Source organism: Gossypium hirsutum, chromosome A02 (genome assembly GCF_007990345.1).
Source record: "Gossypium hirsutum isolate 1008001.06 chromosome A02, Gossypium_hirsutum_v2.1, whole genome shotgun sequence".
NCBI classification, from domain to species: domain Eukaryota; kingdom Viridiplantae; phylum Streptophyta; class Magnoliopsida; order Malvales; family Malvaceae; genus Gossypium; species Gossypium hirsutum.
Window position 1 is genome coordinate 36,116,418 of NC_053425.1, and position 16,351 is coordinate 36,132,768.

Below are 16,351 nucleotides of genomic sequence, written 5' to 3' on the forward strand. Positions count from 1 at the left end.
TCTAGCATTTAGAACACACATTTTGCACCTATTGCAATTTAGCCCTTTTAACTAAATTGAGTACCCAATCGATAAAATTTTCGAATGAAATTTTCACGAAACAATTCCATGAAATTTTAGACCATAAAAATATAATAAAAATAAATCTTTCTTCATTGGATTCATGGTCTCGAAACCATTGTTCCGACTAGACCCAAAATCGGACTGTTACAAAACCATTATGAGTGGTACAAGTATGTGCACAAAACTTATGATTATTAAATTTGTGAAATGAAAAACTCAAGGTAAGATGTGATGGAATGAATTGTGATCATGAGAATATGGTAAATTGCACTATCTTAAGTTATATTATTTGCATGGTAACATATGGTAAGGTTAGCATATTTCTTTCATACGAGCTTACTAAGCTATACAACTTACTCTATTTTATTTACATGTTTTGTAGTGTGACCAAGCTAGCTCAGATTGGAGATTCATCAAAGATCACCTTACACTATCATCTGTCATTTTGGGTATTGATGATTTTAAACATCTTGAGAGTTTGACATGTATAGGGACTTGGTCATTTTGTTAAATGTATCATTATGAATTTGGCCAAATGTATTGGCTTGTAATTTTCGAAGGCTGGATGTGGTATTTGGCCATATAACTTGGCTTATTTTGGTTCAATTGGTTGTAAGCTTATATATATATAAATATGCATGTGAAATTATCTCTTGTGTGATGTGGTTTATAAATGCTTAATAAATGGTTGAATGTGGCTTAATAGGTTTGTTGTTGAATGGTTAAGATTGGCTCATTGGTATGCTAAGAAGGTGAGTTTGGTGTGATTCGATTTGGTAGAATATGATGTTGAAAATATGTTAAGTGTATGGGTAATGACATGACATGATTTGGCCTTTTTTTGTGGATGTTTGGTTGCCTAAGTATATCATGATTTATGCCATTGAACTTTTGTGTGTTTAGGTGGAAATAGCCTTTAGTTTTTCCACATGGGTAGACACACGGGGGTGTGTCTAGGCCGTGTGTGATACACGGTATGCCCCATGGGCATGTGTTCTGGCCGTGTGTCCCCTACACCCTAATTTTGAGAAACAGAATGCTCAGAATTGAGCACACGAGCAGGGACACGGCCTCAGGCACAGGCGTGTGTCCCGGGCATGTGAAGTCTCACCTATTTTATGAAAATTAAATTAACCACACGGCCTAGCACACGGGCGTGTGACTTGGCCATGTGATCTCAATTTGTTCATGCATTGTAAAATAGAAAGTTACACGGGTTAGGAACTCGGGTGTGTCCTAAACCACACGAACGTGTGACCCCTGATTATAGCAAAAATTTTCTAAGTTCTGTGAAAATTCCCTAAGTGCTTGGTTCAGTCCCGAACCACTTCCAAGGCATGTTTTGGGACTCATAGGCTCACATTAGGGACTTTATGATTGAATACAAATGGTTTTAATTTAGATGAAAATTTATGACTCGAAATTGTATGTTTGCTTGCGATGTGAGTTCGGTAATGCCTCGAATCCTGTTCAGGCATTGAATACTGGTAAGGGGTGTTACATCTTTGCTTTTTTAATGAAATATCTTTCATGAATTTCACATAGTTAGGCATTTGCTCCAATGCTTCCATCAATGGTATATAAATATGTAATTGTCTCAGGACCTCCAGAAATTTCTTAAATTGAGCATCTTGCTTGGATTTTTGGAACCACTGAGGAAAATATGGTGGTGGCCTTTCTTCCTTTTGTCTAAATTGTTTTGCCATGGCATTTTTGTTAGCAATACAAGTTGCATCTGCATCAACATTTTTCTTGTTGCTCTTTTCCTTTGTAGCTTGCTCCCCTACTGATTTTGAATTCTTTTAATTTGTAAAAGTTGAAATTACTTAAAATGGTGTCATTTATAACTCCTGGTAGCAGAGTAACACTTCTAAGTGTAATGGCTTTGCACTATTCTTTCCTTTGAGATTGAGAAGTCTTAGTGTCACTCGGTAATGCTCATTACTATCTGGAATTCAATTTAGTGACAATTTTCCCTATTTCATTTTCTAAAGCTCTTAAAGATCTAGTCTAGCTCTGAATGATAACATCATTCTTGGACATATACTCTTTCAATAAAGCTTCCATAGATGAAGAACTTGAAGCTAAATTATTCTGGGCATTTTTCCGTGGCAAAGATTGATTACACCTAAGTGGTACACTCATAGCATTCTGTCGAATGGCATTACTTTAGTCTAATTGAAATTAGGATGTTGTTTCCACTCTGGATTGTATGTGTTGGAGTATGGGTTATTGTTGTTGGGACTAAAATTCCCAATGTAATAAACTTAGGTTGGGTTTGATAGGCATTCATCAAAGGTATGATCTTTTCCACAGTAGATACATGCTAATTCTGCTGCTTTCATTTCCTGCACTATAGATGACCTTTTCAGTGTTTTAATCATATTTGTTAAAGATGATACCTGAGCTGTTAGAGATGTAATTGCATCAAGATCCATTGCTCCTGTAACTCTTCTACTAGTTCCAACTTTGGTAGTAAGGTATTGATAATAGTTATTTGCTATCCTTTCTAGAATTTCATAAGCCTCATTGTATGATTTATTGAGTAAATTCCCATTGGAAGATGCATTGAAAACCATTCTTGTATGAGCATTGAATCCATTGTAAAACATTTCCATTTGCATCCTATGCTAGAAACCATGCATCAGGCATTTTTCAGTAGCTCATTGAATAGCTCCCATGCTTCATATAATGTTTAATCCTCTCATTGTTTAAATGATGTAATGTCATTCCTCAACTTAGCATTCATTTGAGGAGGATTATATCTTAGTAGAAACATCTGACACATTTGATTCCATGATGCCATCGTACTTGACGATAATGCATTTAACCATGCTCTAGCACAATCTTGTAATAAGGGAATAACTTGAGTCATAAGGCATGTTTAGGAACACCTTGCCCTTTGAATGAATCACAGACTTCAAGAAAAAGTCATAAGTGGAGTCGTTTATCTTTCGTAGGCAATCCACTTAACTGCCCTACAGTTTGCATCATCTGAAACATAACTGGCTTTAATTCAAATTATTGAGCCTTAATGTGTGGCCTAACAATCCCTGGATTTAGATAATCTAAGATTGGCCCTACATGTTCTCTAATGGGTCTATCTCTATCATATATAATTCGAGGAATATCAACATCCTTTCCATTCTGATGTAAAGGCTCTTCTTTAACCTGATCATTTTTAATTCTTTCCATCTCTCGTAACTCTTTTCTCCTTTGCCTTAAGGTTCTCTCAATCTTTGGCCAAAAATAGTTCTCTATATTATCCAGAATATTTCTATGCATGCACTAGTAAAGACTTGAAAAAGAAAAATCAAAACAATAATTTACACTAAACTAATAGAAATTAAACAGACAATAACAATCCAATTTTCACCAATGTTGCCGATCTTCGACAACGGTGCCAAAAACTTGTTGTGTGTAAATATATGTGCAAATGTGCAAGTGTACACGTTGTTTCAAGTATTATAACGATGAGTAAGTATCGTCTCTACAGGGATCAGAAATTGATTACAATTGGTAAAGTATTACCGTAGATTTAACTAATCAAACTGTGCAAAAGAAACAGAGTATAAATTAATGAAGGGAATTAATGAGTGAACTAATAATTCAATTATAAAAAAATGACAAAGCAATCTAAATATTGTGGCAATTCAAAAAGAATAAATAGAGAGTATTTCTGCTGTTGAATGATAAAGGTTGGAATTACTTAAGGAATATTTTCATAACATACTAATGCCATGGCAAAATTTTGACTAACTACTGCCCAAAGAATTACTACTGCAGTCTAGTTCTTTCAAAAGTTGGACTATAGTTATTATCCTGAGTTTGTGTATGCTTACAAGACTCATAAATGATAACCATATTAACCTTTTTCACATGTACAGTTCACAATTTCTATGTTTAGAATGCGTCAATTATTCTTTTGAATACTCTTCTGTATCAATCGATTAATAATCTGATGTATTTAATCCTTTTAGATTCAAATCCATTTAAGAACATAACATACAGTCAACTATGTCTTGAGCTTGCAGGCATGTATCTAACCCAAAGATAATTATCTCATGGGTTCGGCAATGAAATCTAACATTAAATCATTCATCAACATTCTTCAAGTTTTGGTAATCACAGAAATTAAAACCAAGAAAAACAAAAAAAAGGCAGAACTGTAAGAAGTTCTCACTACAGTTCGGCTTTTTCTCAAGATTTAAAGCAAAACCTAAGGTAGATTTCTCTTCATTTTCTTCACGTATGTGATCTCCTCTTTTTAGTTGCTACCTTATTTTTCTCTTCAGAATTTTCCACGTAAATTCTCAATAGGATTTTGTTACAGAGAGAGGAATTGCTCTTTTTCTTTTCTTTCTTCTCACAATCCATGTCCCTTTCTTCTATTCTCTCTCCTCCTTTTATAAGGTAGATATGTCCCTTTCAGCACACATATTTTCCTCCACTTTTTGAGGGTTCTTTATTTGGTACAAGTACAACTAGCTGAGAATGACGTGGATTGAGTGTTGCGTCATCTTCTTGGAATTGCCATGACATTTCTGTTGGCAATCTACCCCGCCATTTGCCATGGCAATGTTTTACCTCCTTCATTCTCTTTTCCTCTTCCTCTTTTCTTTCTTCTTGCCTCTTTCATCCTGCCTGCACTTATTACCAAAGACTACCAAACCTCTTTCCAGCAATTAAAAGTAACATACATAGTTAAAACACAATCCAAGCTTGAGTATGTAATGCTCTTGTAATAAGTCTAAAATGCAAACATATTTTGTTAATTACAAGCAAATACTTCTGTTTAGAGGCTTGAAATATAACTCTTTTCAAGAGTTATAAGTAACACTTTTAAGCTGACAATATGAATACCAAATCTTAGCCACTTCATACAAAATTAATAAAAATTATCCAGAACTTACCATAAGGATAGATATACAAATCTTGCAAGATATATATGATAGTATACGCCATAAGGTTTCACACAAAATATACCACAAAAGTATTATATAGAGTCACATTTTTACTGTTCCGATAGACTTTCACATAAATCCATGTATCTGATCAACCAATTCGATTTACATATTTCGAAGCCTGCACCATGAATATTCAAACAAAACATACCATGCCATGGGTCTTAAGCAGATGGTCTTACATACATTCATGTATCTTGTTCTGTCAATCCAGTTTGCATCTTGTTAGATGCTACACCATAAAAGTCTCCAAATCATACCAAGTTTCCATGGCCCTCTACCCAATGGTCTTACACTCGATTTCAATCTATGATATGCCAGCCTGGTTAGCAATATAACTACCCTACCAGAGGCTTCACAATAGAATGTTAGCTCAGTATTTACTTACCTAGATAATCACCTTCCTACAAACTCATATGCCTTGTACACCAAACCTTTACCTGCATTCGTCTCTAACATTATTCATTTAATAGAATTTATACATATTATTACAGAACATCTCTCATCTTTACTATACCCAATACCCTTACCTTTTTCTGTAGACGTCATCATTCTATCTACTAATGTATATATATTTTTTATTTGAATAGCTCATATAAAAGAGTTAGGGTAGAGACTCACCTTCTGTAGTTCTAAGCTCCAGAATCAAACATCTCTTTCAAACCAGCAATAGAAACCACTTCTTATAGAACATAAAACACCTTTAAAGCTTATTTGTATACGGCTTACCATAATCTCAAGCACATTCATCCCCCATGCAAAGCCTTATACTTATATATAACTGTTCATTTACTCCTAACAGATATATAACTGTTCATTTACTCCTAACAGACTTACTCTTTCACAATTTAACATGAAGGGTTTTAATACTTACCTAAAGGTGGAATAACCACTAGTTAAACAAAGAATCTATGTTTCCAGTACAAAGAAGAAGAGATGAAATTGGTTCCAAAAAATTAAAGAGTAACATTTATAATCCTGAAGAAACTCTTCCCAAAACCATTATCTCATATATATATAATCCTACTGTATTTATGGATATGATGAACAAAATATGTTGCCCATATTTAGACAAGTTTGTTGTTCTTTTTATCGATGACATTGATTTATTTGAGAAATGAGTCTGAACATGCCCAACATTTGAGCATTGTGCTCCAAACATTGCGGGAGGAACAATTGTATGTGAAATTCAACAAATGTGTGTTCTTGCTTCGAGAAGTCAGGTTTCATGTAGTATCGATAGATGGTATAAGAGTTGTACCTAGTAAGATTTCCGCTATACTGAGTTCGAAACCTCCAAATAATATCACTGAAGTAAGATGTTTCTGGCTTTGGCTGGTTATTATAGACGTTTTTCAATGGTTTCTCAATAATTGTATGAATAATGACGAGACTATTGCAAAAATACGTTAAGTTTTTTTGGATCAATAAATGTCAACAGAGTTTCGAGTAGATGATAGTGATGTTAATAGAAGCTCTCGTACTGACTTAACCATAATCTAGAAAATAATTTTTGGTATATAGAAATGCTTCACTCAGTGGTCTAGGTTATGTCTTGATGCTGGAAAGGTAAAGTCGCTTCTCGACAATTGAAAACACAAGAGAAAAACTATCTAATGCACGAATTAAAACTAGCAACTGTTGTGTTCAGCCTAAAAATTTGGCGACATTATCTGTACGGAGAAAAGTGTCATACTTTCACTAACCACAAAGTTTGAAATATTTGATGTCCCAAAAGGAGCTGAATTTGAGACAACATAGATGGCTGGAATTGCTGAAAGATTGTGATTTGGTCAATGATTATCATCTGGGGAAATCCAATATAATTGTAGATGCCTTGAGTTGAAAATCTTTATTTTCTTTGAGATCCATGAAAACACGTCTTACGCTTGAGAGTGATGGTTCAATTTTAGCTGAATTAAAAGCTAAACTGAAATTTTTGCAACAAATCCATGAAGTGCAGAAAAATTATGTTGAGTTGAATGTTAAATCGGAACAGGTCAAGAAAGTGTAAGATATTGAGTTTCGTATTGGTGTCAATGGTAGTTTATATTTTTAGGATAGAATATGTGTATCAAAAAATTCTAATGTCAAACAAGGGATTTTACGAGAAGTTCACTGCAACACCTACTCAATTCATCCTAGCAGTAACAAAATGTACATTGATTTGAAACAATGATATCAACTGCTTGGTATGAAACATGAAATTTCAGAATTCGTGGTGATATGTTTGATATGTCATCAGGTGAAAGTTGAACATTAGGTTCCGTCAGGGTTGCCATTATCACTGAAAAACAAAGATGCGATCTGGGTTGTCATTGATCGATTAACTAAATCCGCATATTCTATCCCTATACGCACAGATTTTTCACTTGAGAAGTTAGCAAATATGCTTCTAAGATCGTCAGATTGTATAGTGTACCATTGTCAATTATTTCTTATCACTACCCAAGCTTTACCTATAGATTTTAGGGTAAATTACATAAGGCTCTAAGCACTAAATTGAATTTTAGTATGACATTTCATCAACAGATCGATGGTCAGTCTAAGAGAGTAATTCAAATACTTGAGGATATGCTTTGATGTTGGATTATGGAATTTGAAGTTAACTGGGAAAATTTTCTTTGATTAGTTGAATTTTCGTATAAAAATAGTTACCAGTCAAGTATTAAAATGGCCTCATACATAGCTTCATCTGGTCAAAATTTTATAACTCCGTTGTACTAGATTAAATTAAATGATAAAAAGATTTTTGGAATAGACTTGATCCGTGAAATCAATGAAAAAGTTAAGGTTATATGAGATTGTTTGAAAGCTACTTTAGACCTTCATAAATCGTATGCCGACTTAAAAAGAAAAGACATCAAATTTTAGGTTGGTGATAAAGTGTTGCTAAAGGTATCGCCCTGGAAGAAAGTTCTCTGTTTTGGCCAAAAAAGGAAACTCAGGCCACGATTCATAGCTTCGTATAAGGTTCTCGAGAGAATAGGATCGGTAGCATATCATTTAACGTTTCCATCAGAACTTGAAAAGATTCATAATGTATTTCACATGTTGATGTTAAAACGGTACAGATTTAATCCTTCTCACATGATCTCTCCGATTGAAATACAGTTAAAGTCTAATATGTCATACAGTAGGAACCGGTTAAAATTCTTGCTCGGGAAACCAGAGAATTAGGAAATAAACGAATAGCTTTAGTAAAGGTCCTTTGGCAATGACACATTATCGAGAAAGCCACCTGAGAGCTTGAAGATTTTTGGGGATGAAAATTTCTTTAGTGGGGAGAGTCGTAACAACCCATTTTTTAGTGGTGTCAAAAATTGTGGTTTTGACACCATAATTCTAACCAGTGAGTTAGTAAATATTATTTTATATAATACTTATGAGGCTATCAGAGTGTCTTACTAAAGTTTGGTTCAATGATTTTGATATTTGGTTGGTTAATTAAGTAAAAAGGACTAAATCGTAAAGGTCATAGAAGTTAATCAGTAATGATTTTTATTAGTTAAAGTGCTTGGTAAATGAATGTTTAAGGACTAATAGGACAATTAATCCATTTTTATAGTCATGGACGATTATTTCCTTAAAATTATAGTGTTTTATGTGTTAAAAATATTATTAAGTTAAAATTAAAATATGTTAAAATAAGGAAACCAACATTTCCACTTTCACTTATTCTTCCTCAACCGATAAATCACCATTATTCAGCTAGGGAGTTTCGTCTAAGCTTCCTCTTGTATGAAATTCAAGCATGTTTTTAGTAAATTTTATATTTTTGAGATCGTTGTAGCTTACTCTAGCAAACCCAAAGACTATATCTTGAAATTATTAAAAATTTTGAAACTTCCCATTAATGGTTTTTAGATATTTATGAACTTAAATGATATATTTTTGAGTTTGGTTGTTAAATAAGACTATTTTGTAAAGTAATTTTAGTTAGTTTTAAGTTTAATGAATTTTTTAAAATCTAGTTACTAAAGGGCTGTAAAAGGACTATATTGAATTCAACTTATAGTTTTTGGGTCAATTGTGGAAAATATGTAAATTTCGATTTTAGGGACTAAAGTGAATAAAAATTAAAAGTTTATTAAAATATTAAAAAATGGGTCATAAGCTTGTGTTTAGATGTTTTAAGGTATTTGAATGGTTAATTGAATTAAATTATATTATAAATCAAGAAACGAATCAACCAATAGACAAACGCAGATAATGAAAAATTGTTGAGTAGTCATTGGTTGTGTTTGTCATTGTTTCAGTTTAGGTAAGTTTGTATAATACTTAGTTGAATTATAAATGTATTGTGTATTGGCATAATATACATAACTTTTAGTGATTTGTTACGAAATAGATATTTTGATTACTAGATGGATTAAAGTGTAATGTATATCATAATTTATGTATGTGAATGAAAATGGGAAATTTTATGATTGAATTCATCTGAATGTGATAATGTTTAAATAAATGAATGATATGGATATGAATTGAGGCCCGTATGAACTTAGTGAATGACTAGGATATGAATGACATGTCATTAGGGTTATTATCATTTCGGATGTTGGTTATAGATGTCTTACCGATGGCTAAGGTCCTGCATTTGTTGTCAATTATTCATAGCTCGTGTGAAATAGCATCGTGTAACATTATCATCCCGACCTACAGCTCGTGTGAGCATTTACATTCATAGCTTGTGTGAGCATAATATTCACAGCTCGTGTGAGAATTATTATCCCACGTATCCAATGTTAATTCACTATAGTTTATCAGGTGGAATCTAGATAAATGTGAAATGGAAATGACATTTGATTTAAGTACAACGGAATGGATATTAAATATGAATAAATGTGGAGTAATTCATATAAAAGCATGAATTATGGTTTATTTTACGTGTGTGAATATGCTAACCTTGTTGGGTTGTGATGTGTATACGACAAAGAATGCCATATTTCCAATTTGAATATATAAATATGATAAATGCATAGGTTATACTAAGATCGGTAAGTTATGTTTAAGTTTCGTATGAACTTAGTAACCACTATGTTGCTTATGTGATTATCAAAAGTTTGCAGTCGGTTGGAATTCAAGTCAGAGCTCACATTATCTATTCAATCACTTGTTAGATTGTTTTATCATTTTGAGATATGTTATAAGTGGCCTAGGCATTTTGGTTACAAGTGTGTAAATATAAGCTTATGATTTGAAATGGTATGTAATGTTAAGTTTCTAGATGTGTCTCATGTTTTGATAAGAATTGGCAAACATAATTTGGTCATATGGTGAGTTTTGCTTAATCTTGTATTGGTAGTTGATGGTGATTATGTGGGAATATTTAAATATATGAATTGTGGTATGAATGATGATATATGTGTGGTTGTAAATGGTTGAATTGAGGTGCCAATTGTGACATATTAGTTAGGCACTTAGGATGGATGATTTAAGATTGTGTTTTAGAATTTTTTTTATGTTTTGAAATAGGTTGATTGATGATTTAGTGATTGTTTATGATGTAAGTGAACTAGAGATAAGAAACTTGTTGGAAAATGGTATTTTAGGTGCACTCGGGTTGATATATGGCTTGACACACGAACATGTACCACACATGGGCATATGGCATGGTCATGTGGTATGTTTGATTTTGGTGAAATTTAGGATACACGACCATAGTTAGTTATATAGCCTGGCGATACAACCGTGTGACTCAAGATTACATGGCAACAATCTGCTACTTGATTGGACAACACGAACATGTTGTCGAGCTCTACACGGTCTCAACCTGTCACACGGCCATGTAACCTTTATTTACTAAAATTTATGTCCTTTTTGTATAGTTTACAATTAGGTCCTTAAATGTTCTCCGGTTGGTTCTAAGGCTTTTGTAAGTTTCTTTGAGACCCAGTTTGAGTATGAATGCTATGAAACTTGATTGTATGAGATGTTTACATGAAATCTAGTATGTTTAAGTGTATTTATGGATGTTATATGTTCTATTTTCTGTCATAGCATCATATAGCTCGGGTTCGGTGATAGGATTGGGTTAGGGGTGTTACAGGAGGACACGCTGCAACAAGCTACGCAACTTACCATGGATGTTAGTAGAGCGATAATAATAGAAACGACTGTTTTTTATGCAGAATAGTGAGAAGAAAAGTTGATTTTTTGGGAGAAGCTGGAATGGGGATGGGTCAAAATTAATATTGATGGGGTAAGAATAAGTTCTTTAGGGTCAAGTACGACTGGAGGTGTAATCTGATATCACAATGGTACATGGGCCGTTGGCTTTGCGAAAAATGTTGGAGCTTGCTCGGTAGTCGGTATAGAGCTTTAAGCGAGGGGCACTTGAGGGCCTTTAACAAGCATGGAAGCTACGAGCATGAAAGGTGGTGCCGGAGACGGATAATATTTTAGTGTACTGGTGAGGGACAAAAGAGGATGGTTAGGCTAGGTTGGATAGTAGAGGTAAACCATGCTTATAGAGAGGGAAATAAGGTCGTCAATGCTTTGGCTACTATGGCTTTTTCAAAATCGATAGGTTTCTATAAGTTTTTACAAATCCCGGAAGAGGTTCTGCAATAGTGTTAGTACACATAGGGTGTTCATGGTTTAGATTCTTTTAGTTCCCTTTACAAATTATGTTAAATAATTAAAAAAAATATTACTTTACATTTAATTAATGAATTAATAAATAAATATGTAAAATCATGTGCGTGTAACCTTGAGAATTAGTTAGTTTCTAATAAAGCATTAAAAAAGAAAATTTTCAAAATTTATTTTTCTAAATGAGTTTGATAATCATATTAAATTTTTACTTAATAAAAAAACTTTAAATAGATAGCTAGACTTGTCCACAGGTAAAGTCAGGCAACAGTTTGATGCAAAAATCATTACTAGGCTCAGATTTGACATATGTTTTGCAATATATATTTATAAAATTTAAAAATATATTAATATTTATAATGAAATTAAACAAAAAAATACTTTTAATTTTTTAAATTGAACTTTGGCTAGACTAAGCAGACTATTTATTGATTTTTTTCTAAAAAAAAAACATCTCCTTATTATTGTTAAAAAAATATAGTATATTCAACTTTAATCCAAAACCTTAGAAAATAAAATAAAATATTATATTTGTCGAAACCTTTTTTTTAGGAGAATTTTGAAAACGGGAGTCACCACCAACCTTTTTAGGTGTGATTGGATCACCTTATATAACATTTTGGCCTGTGAAAATGAGAGAAAACAAGTTCGGGAATCGATTACGTATGAGGAAGGATGAGCACCCTCGCAATGCCCAAAATTGGTACCAAATTGAATAGTTTTTTTTCTTAACAAAAGTTTGAAAGAATTTAACAATAGGATCCTTTTTAAATCGGAATAATTTGAGTTGAAAATCGAGATTCTTTCGCTCCAAAAGAGTACAGACATCACATCCAGCATGATTAGACGTGATATTCTTAAACTTTCGTAACTGAAATCATCTCTTGATTTACAAAATTTATTTAGAAGGATACTTAAACATTTAGACAAACCGGAAATCGCAACCCAGCATGTTAGGGCACTATTTCTCGAATTCCTAAATATAAAACATTGCCTCATTTTTGAAATTCTTTTGGATTAAATGAAATATAAATTTTTAAAATAATGATGCATTTAACACATTACAAGATATCAATACTAAATAATATAAACTTCATGATGCATACTTTAATATTTCATGCAAATATAATATAGAAAATGACAAATAACGACATAAATTACATAATATATATTAACATTTCATGCAGATATAATCATAAATAACATAAAAAAATCAATTTTCATGCAAATATATATAAAAACAATAAATAACATAAGATAACAAAAATTTATGAGATAAAATTATTATACTAAAACAATATAAAAATAAAAAAAACAAATAGACAAATTATGAACGTATATAAATAAGTTAAAAAATAAAGATAACAAAACTAAAATACAAATAAAAATAAATTAGGTATTAAATAAAATATTTAAAAAATATATAAATAATAAAGGAGAATTTTTAAGAAAATGGTTAATATATATAAAAATATACTATATGATATAATAACTTAATATATATTTATAAAAATAATAATATGTTAAATAGGAACAAAATTTTATAGTAAATTTTAGAATATGTCATACTAAATATATAATAATGATATATAAAAATAATATTTAATAATAATTTGTAAATTTTAAAATTATATATAATAATAAATAATAAGATAACATAATATATAATAAAATAAGAAATGAATAATATATATAATAAAATGATTTAATATATAATAAAATATATAATAAAATATAAATAATATAACAAATAATACATAAATAAAAATATATATATAATAATTTTTAAATGTATAAATAATGGTTATAATAAAAATAAATGATATATAAAACATTTTAAATAAATAAATTATATATAAAAAATTTAAAAAGGATTAAAGTTTAAATAAAAATAAAACTTTAGGGTTAGTTTTAAAAAATAAAAAAATGGACCTAATTGAACGCGCGCTAAGATCCGAGAGACTCCTGGGCAATTAGCCCTAATCCCAAAAGCGACGTCGTTCCCATAGTAAATTTTATAATAGCCATTAGGACTAAATTGAAACAAAAATTAAAGGTTAGGGCCAAATTAAAATAAAAATAAAATGAAATTATAAATATTAAAAAATACAGAAGGATCAATTAGGCAATTAGCCCTTTAAACAAAAACACGCGGATCCTTCCCGATTCACGGGTCAACGCGCGAATCCTTACCTTTGAAACGACGCCATTTTGAAGCTTATCGTTTTAAGCAGAACGACGCCGTTTCCATGAGGCTATATAAGCCAAATTTGGTGCCAACAGTTCATTTTTAACCTGTTTTTTAAAAAAAACTAAAGAAACCTCTGAAAGGGAATAGAGAATAGGCCCTCGGACTCCGTCAAGCCTCTGTCATCGGGCTCCCACGCGCCCACGCGTCCACGCGCCGCTGTTGACTCCACCACATACGGCGGTCGAGATTCGAAAAGCCTCATTTTTCACAGCGAATCGAGAGGTAATCCTCTTTTTATTTATTTTTATAGTATTTTGTATGTATGTAATGTGAGTATTCAAGAGAAAAATAAAAAAAAGCAAGAAGAATCACCTCTGTTTTCTAGCAAAGCTAAAAATCTATAATCTATTTCTCTGTGTTTTTCATTGGATCCATCGTACCCCTTACAAATTAGAAACGAGGCTTTTATAGCCTTTTGTAAATTGTTACATTTTAGGAAAGAAATATTTGATTTCTTTCCATGTTTGCTCATCTTTTCTACTGTGGTTCTTTCCTTTTTGCAGGTACTAGCGAGGATATCATGGTGGTGAGTGCGCTGGCGCTGACTCATGCGCCGATTACGGTGCAATACAGAGCTAGAATCACAGCGCGGATGGAGGCGTCGATGAAGGGTCACTGGAATGGCGCGAGATGAAAGGGCGTGACGATTTGAGTGCTTGCGGTGCCTAGGGTTTCTGAAACCCTAGGTCTTTTGTCTTTTGTTAACTGTTTGGGCCATTTGGGCCCTGTGTATTTTGGGTTTAATGAATTTTAGGCAACATTTGGGTATTTGGGCTACGGTATGGGCTTGGGTGTAATTCGGACATTGGGTTTAATTGCCTGTGGGCCCTGTAAAATGGACTGTTAAAAAAAACTTTATGTTTTCTTTTATTTGGTTTATTCTATTTTTAGACTTTTAATAGCCCGGGCAAATTGGGCCTATTACAGCTACCCCTCTTTGCTTATTATTGTGTAACAAGAATAGAGCAAAGATTATAAAATGACCAAATTTGCCCGGTCCTATCAGATCCTGACTTCATGGTCTTCAATTTGCTCTCTGCAAACTCAAATATGCCATGTTAACATCTTTGAGCTGCTCCCCGTCAAATATAGAGACACCAAATCTGCTATCTTTGATCTGCTTCGATGTAAACACACGAATGTCAGATCTGCTATCTTCGATCTGCTCCCCGTCTAATACAGAGACGCCAAATATGTCATCTTCGATCTGCTTCAATGTAAACACACGAATGTCAGATCTGCTATCTTGGATCTGCTCCCCGTCTAATACAGAGACGCCAAATCTGTCATCTTCGATCTGCTTCGATGTAAACACACGAATGTCAGATCTACTATCTTCGATCTGCTCCCCGTCTAATACAGAGACGCCAAATCTGTCATCTTCGATCTGCTTCGATATAAACACATGAATGTCAGATCTGCTATCTTCGATCTGCTCCCCGTCTAATACAGAGATGCCAAATCTGTCATCTTCGATCTGCTTCGATGTAAACACACGAATGTCAGATCTGCTATCTTCGATCTGCTCCCCGTCTAATACAGAGACGCCAAACCTGTCATTTTCGATTTTCTTCGATGTAAACACACGAATGTCAAATCTTCTATCTTCGATCTGGTCCCTGTCTAATATAGAGATGCCAAATCTGTCATCTTCGATTTGTTCCCCGTCAATACAGAGATGCCAAATCTGCTATCAGTGATCTACATTGTCCTCTAAAGGACATAACCTGTAGAATGCGTATGTGCTCATGCTTTAATGATTAGGATGCCATGATCAAAATGAGTCAAATGCTCCTAATTAGACACATTATGATGCAAAATCTCATGAGAATGACTCCTATTTCGAACGTCTTTACTCATCCATCCATCAAAGTTTCATCTTTATTTTACTCGAAGTATCAATCATACTCTACTCATATGCTTTGAATCAAATTGGTCCTATTATACCATTCTTCGAATGTTACGACCTGCCAGAGATAATCCTCTCCTAGGATTGAATCGTTTGAATTGTCCAATCATCCTTTAGACTGAAGAAGAAAGTTTCTCGAGTACCTCCGACCCTCACTTATGGGAATTCTTCAAACAATTGTTCTGTTTTAGTTTCTCGTATTATCTAGAGATTTCCAGAGTAATATGCAAAACTTTATTTGTAAAAATATTTAGTTCATCAATCATTTTTCCAATGCAACACACTTTATGAATAATGGAAGATGAATAATTTGATCTTGAGAATAGTTAGATAAATCATCAAAAGTACAAAAGGAAATTAATCTGAAAACATATCTTTGAGAAGAAAAAGAATCCAAAGATAGTAAACAGGACAAAAATCAGATGTCCTACATATCACAGCTTCGGCTTCTATATACAAACTCCATGAAGACTGTTTTGAATTTAACATGTGTTTAGAAGATCCAAAGTACTTTGTTGATGCCCCGGTATGTAACACACTCCACTTCTTGTCAAATTCAGTATAGCAAGG